The sequence below is a fragment of the Carya illinoinensis genome, chromosome 8 (genome assembly GCF_018687715.1).
Source record: "Carya illinoinensis cultivar Pawnee chromosome 8, C.illinoinensisPawnee_v1, whole genome shotgun sequence".
In the NCBI taxonomy this organism is placed as follows: domain Eukaryota; kingdom Viridiplantae; phylum Streptophyta; class Magnoliopsida; order Fagales; family Juglandaceae; genus Carya; species Carya illinoinensis.
The window spans coordinates 16,438,890-16,446,799 of NC_056759.1; the positions used below are offsets into that span (position 1 = coordinate 16,438,890).

Consider the following 7,910-nt stretch of genomic DNA (forward strand, 5'->3'; position numbering starts at 1 on the left):
GTCTAAGGTTATTTATGCAATGTCACGCAATATCTTGTAAAAAAAAACTACAAATAATATTTTCATGTTGTTTGAATTAACAATGTCAAACAAATATAATAGTGTTATATTATTAAACTAGAGCTTACATGGAAGAATATGCTCACAAGCTACCTGTCTTATAGACAACGATTGAGAATCATCTAGAAAAAATGTCTAAATTGTAGTCTAATTACTTAATTGTCACAAACTATCCAGCCTTGACAACTCTCAAGGCAGGAGAGACTTTGACAGTCAAGCAATTTGACAAACATTTCTTCAACATAATTCTCAATCGTTGTCTTGAAGCTTGTGATTGGTTATTGTGCACATAAAGGCTTCATACAAGGTACTTGCAAAAGCAATAGAGTATATTTCTCACAGTGTACTATTATGTGTAGAGCTCAAATTTGGACAACCTTGGAGTTGGAATTGCAATTGTTGGATTCTTCTTCTTGGTAATGATACCGAAAGTGTCTGAAACATCAATCTTTGAACCCCGTGGAAATTTCCATTCAAATGAGTGCAAAATTGAAGCCAAGATGTATTTGAGTGTCTTGTCCCCTAGTGTAATACCCGCACATATTCTTCTCCCTAACCCAAATGGAAAATACTTAAAATTGTTGCCTAAATAAGCGAATCTTCCATAACCATCATTTAGAAACCTCTCGGGTTTAAATTCCAATGGATTGTCCCAATAATTTGGGTTCCTTTGAATAGCCCAAACATTCACGAAAATCCTTGAACCTTTGGGTACATGGTACCCTCCAATGATGCTAGATTCGCTTGGAGTACAAGGTATTAAGAAAGGAATAGGTGGGCACAAACGAAGCGTCTCTTTAATTACAACATCTAAATAATGTAATTTGGGCAAATGAGATTCTTCAACTAAGTTATCCATCCCCACAATTTCTGTTAATTCTTCATGGACTTTCCTCATTGTCTCTGAATGTTTCATCAACCTTGCCATTACCCATTCTGACATGGTCGTTGTAGTGTCGGATGCAGCCACCACTATGTCCTATTTAAACATGAGTAAGGTAATTAGCTGAATTGTTGAAAAATAAAAATAAAATAAAATTTGATTGATGTCTAGGAATTAGCTAAAGATATAAATGGCCAACTCAACCCCTTCAGTTTGAATCTAAAGTAATGAGACACAAAAGTAGAAAAGTGGACACATACATACCAAAAGCACAACCTTGAGTAGGGTCATGCTAATCAAATTTGCCCCGTTGTCCTTCTCCCATATTTCCAAGAGAATTTGCAAAAAGTCATTTTGTCCTGTCTTTGGCCTTAGCCAAACTTTTGATCTATTTGTCAATGACATAATCAAGTACTCGTTCAATGCTTTGGGAAATCACCTTTACTTCCCTTACGATCCCTTGTAAATCAAAACTTGCTAACGTGGGGAAAAGGTCCGAAACGTTTGGTTTTCCGAGTAGCAACATTAAATCTGAAACATATGCCTAAACTCATCTCCAAGCTTAGCCCCTTCCTCTCCTTGTAGTGTGCTGCCCCACAACAACTTCATGATGGTATTCATCGACGTCAAAAACACCAGCTCTCCTAAATCTACTGGGGCACCTACTTTTTTATAACATTTATAATGGTGTTCCTTACCTCTTCTCTTCGTAAAGCGAAGGTAGAATCAAGATTCGCTGGACTTAGCATCTCTCGCACAAACATCTTTCGCAACATCCTCCAATTAGGACCATTCGGGGAAAAGACAATATCGACTCCCCCGGATGTGATAGCAAGTGCAGCTTTGGTAGCATCACGGTTGGCAAATATTGCATCGTGGTCACGAACAACTTCTTTCACTAGTGAGGGTGAGCTAATCACAATGCACAATTTATTTGCAAGCCAAATCTTGTAGATGGGGCCATAGATCCCACCCAGTTGCTCAAATTTCGTATGAAGTTCTGTAGCTATAAACGGAAGGTACCCAACTATTGGCAAGCCACGGGGACTTGGTGGCAATGGAGGTACTGCAGCTTTTCTTTGTTTCTTGATGACCCATAGCAACCATAACACTTCAAATATACCAATCGAAACAGTGAGAGTTGAGCTAGAAAATCTCTCGTCACTAGCATAAGACCTCCACCATCCCATCGCAGAAGCTACAATCAAGTGTAGGGTGATGTGAAAAAAAAGTGTCAAAATTAGAAATATTTATGTTATGTGAGTTGGGTCAAAGCATGGCCTAGAAGGCATGGAGGAAGATAGAATGAGACTTATCTTTCTTAAGCATAGATGTTTCGTATTTGAAAAGTCTTAAATTTATAAAGAGATTTTATAAAAATAATTTTAAAAAATTATTGTCATTAAATTCAATATGTTAGATTTACTTCATTCAAATAAATATTCTACAACTTAATTTACCGCAATAGTTGATAAGATGTCTTTGTGATTCAAATATTTTTCTTTTCAAATTGTATGCTTTTCTGTTCATTGGTGGTTTAGCAGAATAAATTAAGGTTTTACTTAATTGATGACGAATCTTGAAAATCATGTAAGTATAGAACTTACGGAGGTTTGGGCTTCCTTAGCTTGGAAAACCCCCGTTAATATATCGGGATCTATTGGGTTGAGTCCCTGTTTACTCAATTTTTATTTTTCTATATATGACTCCGGCGATCTTAATTAATTTGATACTTTTATCAAACATCAACCTTAACATGACTCATTATATATATCAAATTGGTGGCCGTGTGTTGTAACCATTGGTAACAAAATGATCATGAACCTTAAAAAAATGATTATGTTGAATTAGCACAAACAAATTACTTATATCAATTAATTTAAATTGATGAAATTGAAATAATCTATATATTATAAACATTTTTAACTTGTATCAAAGTAGATGCATTCAAAAATAGATTAGTAACAAAATCAATTTGAAAATTGATACCCATAGCCATAATTAATACACAGTTCCAACTTCTCAACACTTATCTAAAACTCATCTTAATAAGCAAATACATTAAAAATCATACTCCCTTAATCCATTCCAACATTTGTTATTTACATTAAATTACTGAAAGTAAATAATAAAAAAAGAATACTAAGGTGGTTTTAGAGCTTTATTTTATAATTTAAAAAATATTGTTTAATTACACAGATTTTGCAAGTTAAGAAAGTTGACACGAAATTGAAATATTTGTGAATTGTATGTAATAGAGAGCCCAGTATAACGAAATATTGCTACAATAAGTATTAAAGCTCTATTTGAATACCTTAGTATCTTAGACCCTAAGTCTTTACTCTCATGTTCATTTACAAACCATTTTAAAGTTTTCCAACCAGCTTATAGCTAATACCTTTTCTAGCATATCTTCTGAACTTGTTAGAAAGAAACTGCTCTACTGTGAAATGGATTTTGGGGGCCACAGATAATGTGAAAGAGCCGTAATATAATAGAGTTATGATGTAATATTTTTCGCTGGATATATATAATATATATATTATATATATATGGAGAAATACAACTTAATATCCCCACACCATACATCAACATGTGATTTGTCATTTTTGCCATTATATTTAAACACACATATTTACACATCAATATCATATGTGCTTAAATATAATAGTAAAAAAGAAAAATTACATGTTGGTATGTAGGAGATAATGAGTAGAATTTTTTATATATCTGATAAGCAAATTTTTGACTGTCAATCAAACTATTCACATATTTTTATGGTTAGTGTTTGTGAAAAGATATTGAAGGCCACGATACTATTGGAGTATTATAGATGAGCATATAAAATATAAACAGTACAATAGCATAAGAAAACAAGCTAAAAGATATATAATGAGATTTGAGGAAATAGTTTTAGAATTGATAAATGAAGAGACTTACCAGTTGGAACTTTGGATGAAAGTCACGTACAGCTTCTTTGAGAACAAAAGTTTTACAAATTTAGAGATCAAGCTTTTAGTATTCTGCTGTAGTACTCATGTTTGAGCACCTTCTTATATAGAGCCAGAAGTCTTCAATTATTTGCTTCTCAGTCTACTTTCTCCTGTGTATATAAAAATAATAATACTTTCTCCTGAACTAAGGTGATGGTTGGCATAAATTATTCTCTGTTCGTGGTTTGAATGTTCATAATGTGTTTTTTCCGTGCGCTGATGTGTTGAGGCGAGACTGCATGCTTTAATTTCTCTGTCATGGTCGTTTCTATCGATCTTCAAAGCTTGTACATTGCATGCTTTTCAATTCCTTCCACTTACGGCAAGCTTTAAGTCTCGTGTGATCAAAAATTGAATAAATTTATTTACAAATTTGTTCATTGAATAAACAAGCTTTTCTTCGTACTGATCATGTCAAACATGTACGGTTGACGCTAAATGATCCTTGTTAGATTTTTCCAACACCGTATCTATGAATATTATACATGATCTGCAGGCAAGAATGTAGGGCAGGGTTTGGTTCATTCATTAAACAATATATTCTTAGCTCTTCAAGACTTGGCACTTCGACGTTTATTTTATGCTTTTATTATTTGCTGATCAATGGCATGCAAATAAGCTTAGCTTAAAAAAGGATGAGCAATGATATATATATGCATAAAGAAAATGATAACCTTACAACTATTTTATAATTATTTTACAATTCCATATAAAATTGAGGGTAGTTTTGTACTATTAAAATTTATTTTTGGTGAAGTGACATGATTTTATTGGTTGTTTAAAAATGACATGAATTTCAAAATAATTGTAAAAGAATTTGAAGTGTGTCATTACGGATCATAGATGTGATCAAGATTGTTACTGCTGGTGGGCAAGTGCTCGGCCCAAAGAAGTCGGCATCCTGGTATTTTCTGACTGCTTAGAGGAGTCCGTAATCGATCTGTATCCACGAACTTAGTCGTCGTAGCACTTTTAAGTTATACCATATTGCTACGTATCTGTTCTCAAAGCATCAATTTGATTCCAAGAAATTCAAAGGTGGCCGGCGAAATATTTATTCAAATCGTCTGCGTATAATTATCAATATAAATTTTATTATGGCTTAATTTACAGTATAATAATTATAGGCATGAGAGAGAGAGAGAGAGAGAGAGAGAGAGAGAGAGAGAGAGAGAGAGAGAGAGAGAGAGTTTTTCCCAAATATAGGCCAGCTGTGTGGCACAATTGACTAATCGAGCTCAAATGAGATCTCTAATCAAACTAGCTAGGAATGTCATGACATCATCCCAACACGAGTATTGCTCCGATAAAGATCAAAATACGTACGAAATGATCTAAATATTCCATATCAAAATAATCTTTTTAAAATATATGAAAAAAATATAGGCATTTTGAACAAGATAGAGGTCATGCTGCAAGCTCGGCCCTTGAATGATACATGAAGAAGCATGGTGTCTCATAAGAAGTTACATAAGAAGAATTAACCAGGCAAGTTTCTGACGCATACATGGGAGGATATCAATGAAGATTTTATATATGAGGTTTACTGTCGTACCATGCAATGGCTATCCTTAAGCATTTTCTCATTCTTTTAGGGGCAATAAATGTCATAGACAAGGTCCACCAGAGATGAATACGTATTTTGTAACGACCCGACTTAATAATTCTAAGGTTTGAATATTGATAATTTTTATTAGGCCTAAATTATCTTTAATAGACCATATTGGATAAGCCTACCAGCAACAAATTATTGATGTTGTTTAGGAGTTTTAATTAGGCTCAATAACTACGTTAAATCTCATTTATTATTTAATGAAGAAGTTAGACTCCTTTTAGAATTTAAAATCATTAGAAATTTATTTCAATTTAAAATCATCATTCATTGAAGTTCTCTACATAGTCTCAATCACTCTCAATCCTACAGTAAATGAACTACTAGAGTATGTCTTTAGTTTCAAACACATTAGGATTACAATTATAGAATCCTCTTCACCATACAATTCCTAAACCCAACCCATACCAATCTATAGATAAAGTCTCTTGCACTGTACATGCACTTGCCTCTTCAAGCCTAAGTTTTTTGTTTTTAGCTTTCCTTTTACCTTCAACATGTCTTAGCCTCATCTCCCCCACCATGAAACATGGCAAGGCCACCATTGTCTTTTCCTCCCTCCTAATTACAACCACCATTGTCCCTCCATTGCATGTCATCGATTTTGTGTCCGAAAGTTTAGGAAGCAACGCTACAAGGTAAGTAACTTGATTATAACTTAGGATTAACATACATTAGCTAGTTAAATATATGACTATTCAATCCAGTCCTTTCGAAGCCAGTGCTTTTGTACAACACATGTTATGATCTTTAAAAGCACGTCATTTATCGTATTTCATTCCACATATTATAGTTATGTATGTAATATGCATCTAGGATTGTTCATCCAGGTTCTGACCCGAGAATCCGGGTATACTTGGACTGAAACCTGGGTGTCAAATTCGGGCTGAAAGCTAGACTGGGTTAACCCAGGTCAGACCTGGTTTGGAACCCAAATGGATCTGAGTTTTTTTAAAACCCATATTTACGGGTTCCAGGTTGAACCCTTTTTTTTAAATAACAGAAATCTGAAACCTTTGGTTAAATTTTTCTCAAATAAAAAAATAATGTCGAAAACTTTTTTTTTTCACCTAAAAGTTTATATTTCAAGAAATAATGTTGAAAAGCATAATAGCATTGAACATTGTTAAATTTTTTCCGGAAAAAAAGACATTTTTTTTGGTTTAAAAGCATATATTTCAAAAAATCATGTCAAAGAAACTAAAGTTAGAAACTAATTACCTTTTTAACTAAATGTATGTAAAAGAAAATATATCCATATTACATGCAACATATAATGCAATTCACTACATATTAGATTATTTAGTATTTATACATTACATTATATTACAAAACACAAAATTACAATATATGAATTACAAAACATAATTTTGAAAAATCTTCTAGACCTCCTTCCTCAGAACCTCCTTCCTCTGAAATGATGCTGAAAATCTTCTCAAATGCACCTTCAAAGACCACACTTTTTTTAATCTCCTAATCATAAAACCATATTACTTAGCAAGGAAAATAAAAGAAATATTTTGTAAGTGTAAATTTTCTGGCAATGTTTGTTAGCTTGCAAATTAAATGAGCACATTAATTTATTTTCTTTTCTATCAAATAAATTGAAAACATATATGAACACAAATATACATTTGCCCACTGCACACACGGTTTAAGAAAAAACTGGGACCTTTCATCTCTTCTCGCTCAACCACATTAAGGTCAATATATTACCTGACATCTTCTATTTAAGCTCGGAGATGCAACCTACAGTCTCAGGTATTGGTAATCCTAGTGCTTCCATTCAGATTAAGTACAAAAAAATCAATCAAAAACCTAGTGCTTCCATGCTTTCTAATTCATAACATATTCATGTCAATGGCAGAGATGATAAGGGATGTGGAGAGATTTTGTCTAAAGAAATGGGAACACTTGAAGTTAACACAACATTGCAGAGAGAAGTAGTTATCAAAGCTCTTGTAAAAAACAACAAACCCCCCTCCCTTCCCCCTCTTTCTATGTTACAGTAAATTGAAGGTTTTGTTTTGGCTATGGTTGGAAGGGTAGAAGACGTTTCTCCCATACCTCTTAGATCCTCCTTATCCAATATGATGATGGAATGCAGCGAGGCAACGACTAAACCTTCTCCCTTTTATTTTATTTTCTTAGTTTTCATTATCTTGCTTCCAATTTTTCTCTTTTCTTTCTGCAATTTGTTGACTACGTGGAAGACTCCATTACTGAACCAGAGAATTAAATATGAAAAGAGGGCATGTGAGCAAAGCTTAAAATTTGGACATCCTAAATTCCCAAGTGCTATCTTTTCTTTATCTTTCTCAACCTTTCTAGCAGAAAGTTAGAAAAGTCATCCAACAGCACT

The 7,910-nt window shown here is 33.4% G+C and overlaps 1 pseudogene; it reads right to left on the reverse strand.

The window, feature by feature from the left end:
* Positions 1-333: 333 nt before the first annotated feature.
* LOC122274461 lies at positions 334-3,972 on the reverse strand (annotated as a pseudogene).
* Between the last annotated feature and the right edge of the window lie 3,938 nt (positions 3,973-7,910).